At 43.2% G+C, this 16,632-nt stretch overlaps 1 protein-coding gene across 1 annotated transcript in view; it reads right to left on the reverse strand.

Annotated features, from left to right (window-relative positions):
• Positions 1–16,632, reverse strand: part of LOC115180074 (muscarinic acetylcholine receptor M2) — a 76,023-nt gene that overhangs the window by 3,384 nt on the left and 56,007 nt on the right. The gene's annotated exons all lie outside the window — the stretch shown is intronic.

Consider the following 16,632-nt stretch of genomic DNA (forward strand, 5'->3'; position numbering starts at 1 on the left):
CTATATGGGAGGAGATACTTTCAACAGGACAACGAGACAACCAGAAGTTGGAGAGTCTTAACATAAGAAAGCAACACCGCAAAGGGGATGTATTTCCTCCTCTAGTTTTTTCAAAAAAACAATTGAATTGACAGACCAAAACATTTTTCTCTTGTGTTGTGTTAGGTTATCCTACATGCAATGAAATCTATTACTGGTAGGCGGTGATTCAGTGTAGGCCTAACAGGGCCATGCGGACCTAGCAGGAGCTCCCCTCATCTACAGCAGCAATACACTCTCTCACTATGCTCTTCCTTCCACCATTTCACTTGATGTTTTCACCCTGTACCTGATGAGCTACATGTGTTTCAGGCAGGTAAGAGCTGGTAGTATTATATCCAGCTGTGATTGGGGAACGGCTCTGCAGCTCAAAGAAAAGACAAATTGATCCATGTGTTTTCAGGCCCCTAGTATTTTAGCTTGTTTCGTGGCCTGTAGTCTATCCTGTTAGCCTGCCTCAGACCAAGCTACCAATCTCACGGTGAAGTGTTTGGAGGGAACATGCTCTCAGAGGGAGGCTCTGCACGTTTGCTACACCTCTGACAGTTTAATAATGGTTTAATAATGGCGATCTCATTTGGTGTACAGCATCTGACTGAGTTACTCAGATTGTCTCTGAGTAATTTGTCACTTTGAGTAGTTGTTTTGTGATACTGGATGGTTCAGGGACCTGTTTGACTGTCACCATGCACAATTGGTTGATGTGAATGGGACTTAATGAGGAGGTATTGGCTGACAGCTCACTAACTGACACTGAACAACTCCTATCTTAGGTCCTGCTTTTAGGCTTATGCCCCTTAACAGTTGAACACAGCCTCTGAATAACTAGCGATACAGTAATTTACTTATCTGCTCTGACAGAAATCCCTAATCATTGCATTAGGCACAGAGCCAAGCTAGACTAATCCCCATCAAATGTTTCAAGTCCACCTATTTATATGTTAAAACATCCAACAATACAAACAGGACACACGTGTGGCTCACTAGAGAGAAGTGGATAGAGAAAGGAAGTGGATGATTCAGTGAGGAGAGACTGAGGATGGGGGAGTCAGAAGGTCCCTCGGCACATCTCTGTCCACCTCCAGCTAACATAAGCCTCGTCCCGCACCTGAAATCTCTGCCATAACAGCCAAAGCTTTGCCCTTCCCGAATCAAATAGAGACAGTCACAAATCCCATCTCTGTAGAACCATGGCACATAAATGTTGCTTAAGGGCCTCTAGAGAAAGTCTTCTTCTAAATGTCTCCTCACCTTGTCATGGTGACATCACCCTGCTGAAGACATTGCATTCACCCTCTAGGGAGCCCAGCCAGTCAGTATTTGACATTTCCCTTGTGAGGATGGGACACAGATGCCTCATGCCCGATACGGGGCTGCAGTCTGGCTGCTCATTTGACTAAATGGGTAACACTTTATTTGTAGATGCTCTATCAGTAACATTTCAACTAACTATCTACTAACCCTAACCCTAGCCCTAACCCTAACCGTAACCTTTATCCTAACCCTAAACTTAAGCCTTACCTTAACCCTTATTCTAAACCTAACCTTAACCCTAACCCTGATCTTAGCAAGCAGTTGCTTATCAACAGATCATTTGTTGATAGTATGACCATCTGTAAAGTATCCGGACTATCCAAATCAAATGTGACCTAGATGGTGTTCAACAAGTACTATTTATTTTCTCTCTAAAAGGTAGGGGTCAAAATCATTGACACCCCTCCTTATAAATAAAGTAGTCAAAAGTTTAGTTTTTTGTCCCATGTTCATAGCACGTAATGACTACATCAACCTTGTGACTACAAACTTGTTGGATGCCTTTGCAGTTTGTTTTGGTTATATTTCAGATTATTTTGTGCCCAATGGAAATGAATGGTAAATAATGTATTGTGTCATGTTGGATGCTACCATGATTACGGATAATCCTGTGAATAATAATGAGTGAGAAAGTTACAGAGGGTAAAAGATCACACCCCCAAGACGTGTCTTGCCCAACTCCCGCCTCCCCCTTGAGCTTAATGAGCTGGCCTAGGTTGTCCCTGCTTCAGGCCTATTACCCACGGGCATTGTCCTTTCAGCCCAGTCCCGATCCCAGCAACCCACTGATACCAGTGGCGTAGAGCTCGGCGGCCGACAGCTGGAGTGGAAGAAACCTTTTTACTAAAAACCACTCAGTCGGGTGTCCAGCTCAGGGGTAGGGCGACCTAGGGTTCATCAGGCTTTCCCAGGACTATAAGACCAGGGAAACTATAAGACAAGGGAAACTATAAGACCAGGGGAACTATAATACCAGGGAAACTATAAGACCAGGGAAACTATAAGACCAGGGAAACTATAAGGCCAGGGAAACTATAAGGCCAGGGAAACTATTAGACCAGGGAAACTATTAGACCAGGGGAACTATAATACCAGGGAAACTATAAGACCAGGGAAACTATAAGACCAGGGAAACTATAAGTCCAGGGAAACTATAAGACAAGAGAAACTATAAGGCCAGGGAAACTATAAGACCAGGGAAACTATAAGACCAGGGAAACTATAAGGCCAGGGAAACTATAAGTCCAGGGAAACTATAAGTCCAGAGAAACTATAAGACCAGGGAAACTATAAGACCAGGGAAACTATAAGACAAGGGAAACTATAAGGCCAGGGAAACTATAAGTCCAGGGAAACTATAAGACAAGGGAAACTATAAGGCCAGGGAAACTATAAGTCCAGGGAAACTATAAGGCCAGGGAAACTATAAGGCCAGGGAAACTATAAGACCAGGGAAACTATAAGGCCAGGGAAACTATAAGACCAGGGAAACTATAAGACAAGGGAAACTATAAGACCAGGGAAACTAGAGTGGTGAGTATACTTATTTTGTTTTACACCTACGGGTGCGTGTTACAAACCCTTCACCTGTGGACCTGGAGTTACTAAATGGTATAGTCACTGTGTCATGCCTTACTCCCACGAGACTAAATGGTATAGTCACCGTGTCATGCCTTAGTCCCACGACACTAAATGTTATAGTCACCGTGTCATGCCTTAGTCCCACGAGACTAAATGGTATAGTCACCGTGTCATGCCTTACTCCCACGAGACTAAATGGTATAGTCACCGTGTCATGCCTTAGTCCCACGACACTAAATGTTATAGTCACCGTGTCATGCCTTACTCCCACGAGACTAAATGGTATAGTCACCGTGTCATGCCTTAGTCCCACGACACTAAATGTTATAGTCACCGTGTCATGCCTTAGTCCCACGACACTAAATGTTATAGTCACCGTGTCATGCCTTACTCCCACGAGACTAAATGTTATAGTCACCGTGTCATGCCTTAGCCTAACATCCTAGACATTGCTATACACACCCCAAGCATGGACCCACATGGTAACAAAGAGAGGAATTCCTCTGTTCTATTTCGGTCAGTGGCCCCGCAAGAGGAAATCCACTCCCTGTTTTTATTTAAGCAAAGCCCCACAATCAGTCTACTTGTCCTAGGGTCTCCAACCCAATCCTGTTCCTCCTAAAGAAACACACTAATTATATGACTCTACCCATGTGGGTAAAAGAACAGAGGCTTACATCTAACTGATGTCTTAGAAGAATTCAGAAAAAGGCTCCGCCCCCAACAACAGTGTTCCCGAAAAGTGAAAAAAACAACAACAGTAAATTATTTGGCAAAAAAAATCCCCAAAAAGAGAGAGGTCCAAAAAATAGGCTCTGAAACAAAGAAAGCAGACCTCTTCTAATCTGCAAAGACTTATATATTCAAGCCTCCCTTACACACTCCTCCCCACAAACCGGTTACATCAAATTCATACAATACTGTCATTTCCCCTCATTCAATCACTCCCTTAAACTGGTAACATCTGGTCCATAATGGACTCTCCAAACCACCCGTCCTCGTTGTTATTGTCTTCTTCCAGAAGGATGTCAAATAAGGGGGTTAGTGGAAGTTCACGTTTCACTGCACCCCCCCCCCCTGCTGACGATGGAAGTAAGCCTGCTGATGCTGCAATCCCTGGCTGACCGCGGACGGAGCTGCTTGGCCCTCTCCTTCCTGTTTTTCTGATTTTCACGATGAATTCCCGCCTTTATGGCCTCTTGCTCCCTCCGACCCAGAATTAGCTGTAGCTCAGCAGGAGTGAGAGTTACATCCAGCCCCCGAGTCACGACATGCTCACCTCTCACCATTACCAATAACAGGGGAGGTTAGCATGTCTTGGGGGGTATGATCTTTGACCCTGTGTAACTTTCTCACTCATCATTATTCACGATTCATTTCTCCATTGTTTTCAGCATACAATATAGCTCAGTATTTGAATTCTTTATTTTATACAGTCTTTATTGCTCATCTTTATCAAGGGTGTCAATCATTTCTGAACTCACTCTATATCCCTCAGCGATTGAGTGCTGAGACACAAAACGTGACAGGGAGATAATGGTGCCATTACAGCCTGTGAGGTGGATAATGACATCTCCCCTGCAGTCGTTGACTTTGTTTTCTATTGCCCTGTCATGTACACTGTTTTCTCTTTGGCTAAAACAACTAAAACAACTTTTTTAATGTTAGATTATCTTCTGAATATATCTATATTTGTATTGCCATCCTGTGATTTCTGGTGTAGTCCCATCTCCCATGTCATTGATTTCCACTGTCCCCATTTCCCCATGTTTAGTATGTTTTTAAAAAACGCCACGGAGAGTCAGTTGTCACTGTGGGGTGGATGTGTGAATAAATGAGTTGAGTATTGTTCCACCATTGCACTTTGCTACTCCTGGAGCTGGATCACTAGAGCTGAAAATTGTCTGTGCCCTTTGGGAGGCAGGGAGGGCCAACTTCTCCCTTTTTCTGCATTTGTGTGGGTACCCTTCCCTTTCTCTTTACTGTCTAACAAGTCAGATCACCAGTATGCAAAACGAAAAGAAAATGTTTCTTCCGAAATCTAATAAATCAAACTGATCGTTTTAACATAAATGTTTTTTTTTAGGTATACTTTGCAGATCACATTTGTTAGATTCACAAGCGATATTCTGACTTCACCTATGTCCTGGGGAGACACACAAACATAATTTAATCTTGATTCTGTATAAAACATGCAAGGGAATGTGATTACAGGGGAATGTGTTATTTAGCTGCACTTAAAGTGATGCATTATGCTGACTCCCCAGGGTACAGATTCTCATTCCCATCTCTGAGCATTGATTGAAGGTAAAGCCCAGGGCAGTTACCCCCTGTTTCAGATGATTAGATGCGTTTTTATTGCCTGCTCTCCATGGGAATACACAGGGTTAAGGCCTTTGTTTACTGCGCTGTTTGTGGCGAGGCATGCCTGGAATACACAGGCCTGCACCACAGCAGAAAAAAACATTTGGGATAGTAAAACGTTTTCAGTGTACACTTAAATGACTAAAATCAGATATAAAGTATGAAGAAAAACAGATCATGAGAACTAACAATCTCCTAAATTAAAGTCAAGGAGAACCCCATTCATTTTGTTATAATGTTTGAGTCACTCAGCATAAGAACATGACAGAAGCCGTGGCAAAATGTATAGAATTGCAGGAAATAAGCTTTAAAACATGTCTCTGCGGCCAAGAGGACGGCGTCAAAAATGTTCACTCAGAGACATCACCATTGGTCACGCCCACTACCACGCCCCCGCCCCCACCACGATCAATAACGTTCAACACTCCTCTCAGTGGTATTACATGGGTCTGTTCCAGGAAGAACATATCAGGTTAGTTACTAATGCTGCTGAGCTTAAGGGCAGGCTGATTCCAGTGCAGTTAGTCGTGGGGAAATAAATGCTTATATTGAATGTCTGCAGTTCTATCTTAGGATCAAAGTTGTCTTTTAGTGGAAAGAATGTCAGAATCAGACTACATGTTCAAATCACCAATGTGTACACACACACCTGAAAATGTTATTTTGTGAAAATCAGTCAAAACGACATTTAGACTGTACTGGGGGCATTGTGTCCGTGCCCTATTGTCTGTACAAACCCATTTGAATGAAAATGTTTTTGAATTGTTTACAGATGAAAAGTTGATCTTTCATCTCAGCTGAGCTATGGATTTTCAACTGCTGCTGTGAGGTTGACCACCCGGTTAGGTAAATATTGGCGTGTTAAGTGTGTGTTAAGTGCATGCAAAATGGGAGATGGTATTGAATACACCCATACATCAATAAACTGTCAGCATGTTATGTTTGTGATTCCTATAGGCTATTGGAGCATTGTGGTGTTAGTCATTGGAAGTTTAATGGTTGTGATCTTGTCGAGTTGGTGGATGCCATCGTAGAAAATGTAATCGGAAATTAAAAAGACATTTGTGAATGCGTTCCTGAAGATTATAATCTTCAATCACTGGATTACGTCTACTGTATGTAGTCTATTCGATACGGTGAGCGTTCATTTCCTTTAAGTTTTCCTTGTAGTATCAAACCAAGTGTAATCAGAATGTGAGCCACAGGACCTTTCCCTTGTTTCTTGACAGCAGCCTGGAGAAACCTATACATTTGAACCCAGAGCGTGATCTGCTTCTCATGGGATGTTTTGGCCTTTATATACCTCCCATAGAAAGATGTGTCTCGGATATTGCAAGCAGCTTGGGAGGCAGGCAAGCAGTCATCAAATTAAATCAAATTAGATTTTTCACATGCGCCGAATATAACAGGTGTAGACCTTACTGTGAAATGCTAACTTACAAGCCCTTAACCAACAATGTAGTTCAAGAAATAGAGTTAAGAAAATATTTACTAACTAAAATTAAATGAAAAAAAATCTAAAAGTAACACAAGAAAATTACATAACAATAACAAGGTTGTATACAGGGGTACCAGTACCGAGTCAATGTGCAAGGGTACAGGTTAATCGGGGTAATTTGTAAAGTGACTATGCATAGATAATAAACAGCGAGTAGAGGCAGTGTAAAAACAAAGGGGAGGGGTCAATGTAAATAGTCCGTGTGGCCATTTGATTAATTATTCAGCAGTCTTATGGCTTTAGGGTAGAAGGAGCCTTTTGGTTCTAGACTTGGAACGCCGGTACCGCTTGCCGTGCGGTAGCAGAGAGAACAGTCTATGACTTGGGTGACTGGAGTCTTTGACAATTTTTTGGGCCTTCCTCTGACACCGCCTAGTATATAGGTCCTGGATATCAGGAAGCTTGGCCCCAGTGATATACTGGGCCATACGCACTACCCTACTACCCTCTGTGGCGCCTTACGGTCAGATGCCGAGCAGTTGCCATACCAGGCGATGATGCAACCGGTCAGGATGCTCTCGATGGTGTAGCTGTAGAACATTTTGAGGAATCTGGAGACCCACACCAAATCTTTTCAGTCTTCTGAGGGGGAAAAGGTGTTGCGTGCCCTCTTCACAACTGTCTTGGTGTGTTTGGACCATGATAGTTTGTTGGTGATGTGGATACCAAGGAACTTTAAACTCTCGACCTTTTCCACTTCAGCCCCGTCGATGTTAATGGGGGCGTGTTCGGCCCTCCTTTTCCTATAGTCCATGATATGGTCCTTTGTCTTGCTCACATTGAGGGAGAGGTTGTTGTCCTGGCACCACACTGCCAGGTCTCTGACCTCCTCCCTATAGGCTGTCTCATCATTGTCTGATCATTGATCAGGTCTACCACTGTTGTGTGATGCCATTAGTGAGAGGTCTAATGCTTGAATATTTAATAATTTCTGCCCTCCGAATTCATATTCGTTATATAAATAGGCCCTTTTAATTTTGTCTGGCTTGCCATTCCAAATAAAATTGAATATTTTTTGTTCATATATTTTAAAAAGCAAGTCACTAGGTGTAGGAAAAACCATAAGCAAATAGGTAAACTGTGACATGACTAAAGAGTTAATCAGGGTGATTTTTCCAAAAATAGACAGGTATTTTCCATTCCATGGTAGCAAGATCTTAACTATTTTTGCTAACTTTCTATGAAAATGTATTGGAGTGAGATCATTTCCTTCTTTTGGGATTTGTATACCGAGTATGTCCACATCTCCGTCAGACCATTTAATTGGTAAACTACACAGTAATGTAAAATTACAATTTTTTTGTTATCTAATACGTAATATAGTACACTTATCATAATTTGGTTTTAATCCAGAGAGGATAGGAAAAATATCTAGATCCTCTATGAGGCCGTGGAGAGATTCTAATTGTGGTTTTAAAACAAAACATGAATCATCAGCGTACAATGACAAGTTAGTTTTTAAGCCACGGATTTCTAATCCCTTAATAGTATTGTTTGATCTAATTTTAACAGCTAACATTACGATGGCAATAATACATAGATATGCCGATAGTGGACAACCTTGTTTTATTCTCTAGATAGTTTAAAACTTTCTGAGATGTAGCCATTATTTATTATTTTAGGGTTACTATACATAACTTTAACCCATTTTATAAGAGATTCCCCAAAATGGAAATATTCTAGGCATTTACATATAAACTCGTTGTACTTTATCAAAAGCCTTTTCAAAATAAGCTATGAAAACCAGGCCTGGTGTCCCCAATATTTCATAGTATTCTATTGTTTCCAGGACATGTGTTATATTATCTCCAATGTGTTGTCCATGTAAAAAACCTGTCTGATTAGGATGAATAATATCTTACAATACTTTTTTAATTCTATGCGCCAAGCATTTTGCTAGGATTTGTGCATCACAACACTGAAGTGTAAGAGGTCTCCAATGTTTTAAATGGACTGGATCTTTATATATACCACTTGGGTCCTGTTTCAATAATAACACCCTGTCGTTCTCTGCTAACATCAAGGCGGTGACCCGATCCTGTAGGTTCATGCTCTACAACATTCGCAGAGTACGACCCTGCCTTACACAGGAAGCGGCGCAGGTCCTAATCCAGGCACTTGTCATCTCCCGTCTGGATTACTGCAACTCGCTGCTGGCGGGGTACCCTGCCTGTGCCATTAAACCCCTACAACTCATCCAGAACGCCGCAGCCCGTCTGGTGTTCAACCTTCCCAAGTTCTCTCACGTCACCCCGCTCCTCCGGACACTCCACTGGCTTCCAGTTGAAGCTCGCATCTGCTACAAGACCATGGTGCTTGCCTACGGAGCTGTGAGGGGAACGGCACCTCCGTACCTTCAGGCTCTGATCAGTTCCTACACCCAAAGAAGGGCACTGCGTTCATCCACCTCTGGCCTGCTCGCCTCCCTACCTCTGCGGAAGCACAGTTCCCGCTCAGCCCAGTCAAAACTGTTCGCTGCTCTGGCACCCCAATGGTGGAACAAGCTCCCTTACGACGCCAGGACAGCGGAGTCAATCACCACCTTCCGGAGACACCTGAAACCCCACCTCTTTAAGGAATACCTGGGATAGGATAAAGTAATCCTTCTAACCCCCCCCCAAAAAAGATATAGATGTACTATTTATTGTAAAGTGGTTGTTCCACTGGATATCATAAGGTATAAGGCCTTATACAGCTCGCTGAGTGCCGCCTTAGTGTCAGCATCGGTTTGTGGTGGTAAATAGACGGCTACGAATAATATAGATGAGAACACTCTTGGTAGATAGTGTGGTCTACAGCTTATCATGAATTATTCTAACTCAGGCAAGCAATACTTCGAGACTTCTTTAATATTTAACATTGCGCACCAGCAGTTATTGACAAATAGACACACACCCCCATCCCTCGTCTTACCAGACGTAGCTGCTCTGTCCTGCCGCTACATGGAGAAGCCAGCCAGCTCTGTATTATCAGTGGCGTCGTTCAACCACGTCTCGGTGAAACATAAGATTTTACAGTTTTGAATGTCCCGTTGGTAGGACAGTCTTAATCGTAGATCGTCCAGTTTGTTTTCCAATGATCGCACGTCGGCCAATAATACGGAGGGAAGTGGTGGTTTACCTACTCATCGGCAAATTCTTACAAGGCACCCCGCCCTCCTCCCTCTTTTCTTCCATCTTTCTTTAAGCTGATGACGGAGATTTGGGCCTTGTCTTGACAAAGCAGTATATTCTTTACGAGGTGAGTAATCGCTGTTCTGATATCCAGAAGCTCTTTTCGGTCATAAGAGACGGTAGCAGCAACATTATGTAGAAAATGAGTTACAAACAATATGAAAAAAACAACAAAAAAGCACAGTTGTTTAGGAGCTCGTAGAAGGCCGCCATCCCCTCCGACGCCATGTTTCCTCAGCATGGAAATGTCTGAGCAGGTGTGACAAAGCATACAGTTCACAGGCGCCGCTGAAGTGGCAGAGTAGACACAAAGCGCGAGGGGTTAATGGAGAGTTGACAAGCAGTAAATGACATTCAAGCCTGTGGAAAAACACTCTGGGGTGTGCAAACACTGTCTGCTGTCCTCTCCAGAGAACACTGATGGGCCATGTGGCACTGTACGTGTGTAGAAGATGGAAGTGTGTTTGTGCGCATATGTTTGGGTGTCTGTGTTTGTTTGTGTGTGTGTGTGTGTGTTGTGCATGAAGAGCAGAGTAACCTTGATCCTCCCAGATAGAATGTGACACCTCCTCATCAGCTTGGGTCAGTCCCCACTGTGAGGGTTAACCGAATCATAAAAACACCTCTGCTCTCCCTCCATTGCTTCCATTGCTTTAGATCACGTGTCAAACTCATTCCACAGAGGGCCGAGTGTCTGCGGGTTTTCGCTCCTCCCTTGTACTTGATTGATGAATTAAGGTCACCTATTAGTACGTAACTCACCTCCCCTGGTTGTCTAGGTCTTCATTGAAAGGAAAGAACAAAAACCAGCAGACGCTAGGCCCTCCATGGGTTGAGTTTGACCCCCTGCTTTAGTTGAACCCTCTCTACTCCTTAGAAGACGAAGAGCCCACAACCTGACCTTTACATGCCACTTCCTAGAAATTACATTCATCCTGATTTACCACAAATGATACTTCCCCTATACCAGGTCTGTCCGTTTATTCCTCTCCCCTGTCTGCACGGCTCTCGGAGAATGCACATAGATTTGCCTATTGATATTCTGGCTAGTTTTCTACAGCAGTCTCCAACGCCATCTGTGAAAAATGGCAGTGTCATGTACGACCTCTGTCATCATGTCAGACCACACAATCAACAGGCTGTGCTGATTTACAGCACTAGAGGAGGAGCTCTTTATACAGGAACAACTTAGCAAATGCCACAAAATAGATCTTGGACAATGTAATTCAAAGGTTCAAGTCATAGGTCATTCCTGAAGATGAAGCATTAGCTAACTATAGGACTAACTATAGGACTAACTAATGTAGTCCTTCCTAACCCAGTTATGCAAATCACCACAGTATGACAGTATGAATATGCAAAGTTGTTTTTGTCAGATGAAGGTCAAGAGAAATATAACCTATTCCCTTAGCCTACTTTCACTTGGTAACAGTTTCTGAGCCAGGTCAAATACTGCACAGTGACTTGATTTGGCAAAATGCTATGGAAAACCAAGATGCACGCAGCCCAAATTCTAAAGCCAAAAAAAGTCCTCAAGCAGATTAGTCAATTTCCTCCTGTCACATTGAGTGTCCCCGTGTGGCTGCCGCCACTTGACAAACACAATCACGCTACTTACCCAAATGCTACCAATATTGCCTTTCACTACACGTTACTGCGTTCATAATTTACCTGCAACTGAAAAACACTGGACGTATGTTTCCTGTGTTAGATGAGCAGTAATTAGCAGTCTTTCCATTCTTTGTTTATTGGTGAAGTTCGGTGCATTTTCAGTACTCTTGCGATCCTATAAAATCTATACTAGATACCATGTTTTTGTGGTTAGGACAACCATTGTTTATGCACTGAAAGAATGCAGACCTGTACAAACAGGGATACTTAAGTCAAATTAGGCCTATGCTCAGACTTCATAACACAGCAAGACTTCTGACACGGCAGAAAGTAAGAGTTATTATCTTTAGTTAAATCTTGTTTTGTCTCATCCTCTGTTGAAAATGTCCCAGGTGTCATTGTTGGCAGAAAGATGTGCCATTTTTTCCACTGGGCTACAAGGACAGTAGCGGCACCCCTGAAATAGCTCATTATCGACAGGCAGGCATATTAACGCCAACATCTGGCAGCCAGGTCATCACTCTGCTGGAGTGCCGTAGGCGACAACTGCCAGGACAGGCATCATGTTTGGGAGGGGGTAATGGCACGGAAAGAATGTGCACAATGGTAACTGTCAGTGGTACACCTTGATGGGCTAACACTCTAAAAACAGACACTTTCCATCAGCTTGTCACCATATTTGCAGTATTCTTCCCGGCGGTGCTAATGACTGGCAAAAAAACTAATATTAGTTTTTGAATCGAAAGATATGCAAATCCTGCTGTGGCATGTAGCAAGATGTAGTGCTGGGTTCAGCATCACTGGAGAAGACTGAGGTATCCTGGAAAACAGAACCACTACAGTGTTGTGCTTGGCTGAGGCTACGGTCATGAAACCCATTACACTTGGTAGTGTGACATGTGTCATCAGCTGAGGGTATCTCTCAGGTACTACGCTCCCGTAGAGAATGACAATATATCCCGTTTCCTTTTTTATACTGCAGGGGGACTCTCTTGCTGTCCACAGCAATCCATACTATGCATGGCAATGAGCGGGCATGCCGCTGGCTCATTGTGGTTTTCACACGGTGCCGCACCGCCTCTCCACTCTCTGTCTCATGGGTGTTTGTGTCTCAGTAGTTGTATCACGTTGCAGAAATAATCCATTGGCCCTGCCCTGCGCTGAGTCCTCCTCTATAAAGCTTGGTTCCACTACACCATGTTCTACTGTGAAGGTCCAGAGCCAGCTGTCTCACGGGTACAGGGAGAGGAACAGGTGTCTGGATCTTTTACAGATGCTGGGAACAAACTTGGAGCAACATGGAATCAGGGAATTAATGGAAACAATTTGGTCCAGTAATTAGATTATGGAAATGAATCACACCTGGTGTGAAGGAGCACATCCTCCAATCTGATGAACAAAGTCTTCATTGCTTATGAATAGAGCAATCTACAGTACACTACATATACACAAGTAGGTGGACACCCCTTCAAATTAGGGGATTCCCCTATTTCAGCCACACCCTTTGCTGACAGGTGTAATTGAGCACACAGCAATGTAATCTCCATAGACAAACATTGGCAGTAGAATGGCCTTACTGAAGAGTTCAGTGACTTTCAACGTGGCACCGTCATAAGATGCCACCTTTCCTACAAGTCACTTCTTCAAATTTCTGCCCTGTTCCAGTGAAGGGAAATCTTAACGCTACAGCGTACAATGACATTCTAGACAATTCTGTGCTTCCAATCTTTGTGGCAACAGTTTGGAGAAGGCCCTTTCTTGTTTAACATGACAATGCCCCTGTGCACAAAGCGATGTCCATACAGAAATGGTTTGTTGAGATTGGTGTGGAATAACTTGACTGGCCTGCACAGAGCTCTGACCTTAACCCATCAAACACCTTTGGGATGAATTGGAACGCTGACTGCGAGCCAGTTCTAATTGCCAAACATCAGTGCCCGACCTCACTAATGCTCCTGTGACTGCAGACAATGTGGAAAGCCTTCCCAGAAGAGTGGAGGCTGTTATAACAGCAAAGGGGGACCAACCACATATTAATGGCCATGATTTTGGAACGATATGTTCGACGAGCAGGTGTCCACATACTTTTGGTCATGTAGTGTACGTAAGGACTTTGGAATGTGATGATTTGGCGAAATGGAAGTGGGAACAAAAACGTTATTTATATTGGTCGCTGAATATTGATAATACTGGTATGATATCGTTAGTATGGTGGTTTTGAGGATCTATAACGACTCTAGTCTCATTCTGTGCATTGCCTTTTCACTACATTAACAGAGTTAATCTCTTTCTCTCTCTCTCTCTCTCTGAATGTGTTACATTGAGGACATCAATTGACTTTGGGTAATGAGCCCTTATTGAACGAGTGCAGTCAGTTGTTGTACAGTGCATGGTTCAGTCTCATAATGTGTGGAATGTGGAGGACTCAATACACTATCCACTTTCTGGGAGAGACAAGGACAAGAGATATGCATTCAGGTCAAGATGGAATGTTTCCTTTAGTAGATTAAGGCCATTCGAAATGCCTCGTCTGAGTAGTTTTACTCTCAGCACCAAAATACCAAAGTCATGACTCATGGAGTACTTTAGGGTTTATGCCAGTATGAACAGCCAGGACATCTCGGTGATTGGATGAGTCAAGTGTTATTTGAGAATGCACAGTGAATTGCACACCGGATTCAGCATGGTACTAAGGGGACAGTTTTTCCTAGAATGTGTTATTAGATGTTAACTTGATGGTAGGTACTATGATTTAACTGTCATACAGCACAAGCTGAGTCCTCTCACACATACAGTGCATTCGAAAAAGTATTCAGACTTTTAAAAAAAGTACATTACAGCCTTATTCTAAAATTGATTAAATAAATGTTTTTCTTCATCAATCTACACACAATACCCCATAATGGCAAAGTGAAAACATGTTTTTAAAAACAGAAATAACTTATTTACATAAGTATTCAGACCCTTTGCTATGAGACTCGAAATTGAGCTCAGGTGCATCCTCCTTGAGATGTTTCTACAACTTGATTGTAGAAACAATCAAGTTGAAACATGATTGTAGATTTGGAAAGGCACACACACCTGTCTATATAATGTCCCACAATTGACGGTGCATGTCAGAGCAAAAACCAAGCCATGAGGTTGAAGGAATTGTCTGTAGAGCTCAGAGACAGGATTGTGTTGAGGCACGCATTTCTGCAGCATTGAAGGTCCCCAAGAACACATAGGCCTCCATCATCCCCAGGCATCGAAGACGTGGATGTCGATTAAGGCAGCCCCCGCACCTCTCTGATTCAGAGGGGTTGGGTTAAATGCAGAAGACACATTTCAGTTGAATGCATTCAGTTGTACAACTGACTACATATCCCCCCTCCACCAAATCAGGCATTTTTTAAATTTGTTTAATTTTACCTCTATTTAACTAGGCAAGTCAGTTAAGAACAAATTCTTATTTTCAATGACAGCCTAGGAACAATGGGTTAACTGCCTTGTTCAGGGGCAGAACGACAGATTTGTACCTTGTCAGCTCGGGGAGTTGAACTTGCAACCTTCCGGTTGCTAGTCCAACACTCTAACCACTAGGCTACGCTGCCGCCCCATTAATGGTAGAGTGGCCAGACGGAAGCCACTCCTCAGTAAAAGGCTCATGACATCCCGCTTGGAGTTTGACAAAAGGCACCTAAAGGACTCTCAGACCATGAAACCAAGATTGAACTCTTTGGCCTGAATGCCAAGCGTCACATCTGGAGGATCCTGGCACTATCTCTACGGTGAAGCAGGGTGGTGGCAGCATCATGTTGTGGGGATGTTTTTCAGTGACAGGGACTGGGAGACTAGTCAGGTTGAGGGAAAGATGAACGGAGCAAAATACAGAGAGATCCTCGATAGAAACCTGCTCCAGAGCACTCAAGACCTCAGACTGGGGCGAAGGTTCATCATCCAACAGGACAACAACCTTAAGCACACAGCCAAGACAACACAGGAGTGGCTTCGGGACAAGTCTCTGAATGTCCTTGAGTAGCCCAGCCAGAGCCCTGACTTGAATCCAATCTAACATCTCCGGAGAGACCTGAAAATAGCTGTGCAGCAACGCTCCCCATCCAACCTGACAGAGCTTGAGAATTCTGCAGAGAAGAACGGGGGGAAACTCCCCAAATACTGTTGTGCCAAGCTTGTAACATCATACCCAAGAAGACTCGAGGCTGTAATCACTGCCAAAGGTGCTTCAACAAAGTACTGAGATAAGGTTCTCAATTGTTATGTAAATGTGATATTTCAGTTTTTATGTTTAATACATTTGCAAAAATGTCTGAAAACCAGTTTGTGTGTAGATTGATGAGGGGGAAAAAAACAATTTAATCAATTTTAGAATAAGGCTGTAACGTAACAAAATGTGGGAAAAGTCAAGGGGTCTGAATACTTTCTGAATGCACTGTACCTAATCAGTATAATGGAGTTTATCCTACTTCAATCACAAATGGAATCTTAGCCTTGTAAACTGTATAGAGTAACAGCAATAATTTAAATTCACACCATAGATATAATAAAGCATTAATACTTTTTTTTCAAATATAGACTTCCTCTTTAAAGAGAACACAGGACGTCTGTGTTATTCTCCTTGCCATGATGTCGCTCTCACTCCTTCTGTGTGAATCAGCGTGGCTGTCTACTCAATCTTAATCGCCCTGTGTAGTGTTCTGCCAGGATCGCCGTCACCACGCTCCTGTCCTCTCCCCGTCCCCCTTCTGTGTCCTGCTTGTGATGTATTGCTCTTGCACACTCTGTAGATGGAAAGCTCTGCTGCTCATTAAGATGGAGGAAGATAGCAGGAGTGGAAGGAAAGGCAGACGAAAGGAAGGAGATAAAACATGGGCCTGTTGGATTTGTTCCACTTCATTGTTTTCGTATTTTCAGCCTCTTCCTCTCCCTTTCTCCTTTGACGCAGAGCTTGACGACAAAGCCAAGCTACATCGTCCTTGAGCAGGTTGTTCCATTCACCTGTATGTTCTTGCCTGCTTTCCTGGCTGCTCACGTTTGCACAGGTCAGATAGA

Source organism: Salmo trutta, chromosome 40, assembly GCF_901001165.1.
Source record: "Salmo trutta chromosome 40, fSalTru1.1, whole genome shotgun sequence".
NCBI classification, from domain to species: Eukaryota; Metazoa; Chordata; class Actinopteri; order Salmoniformes; family Salmonidae; genus Salmo; species Salmo trutta.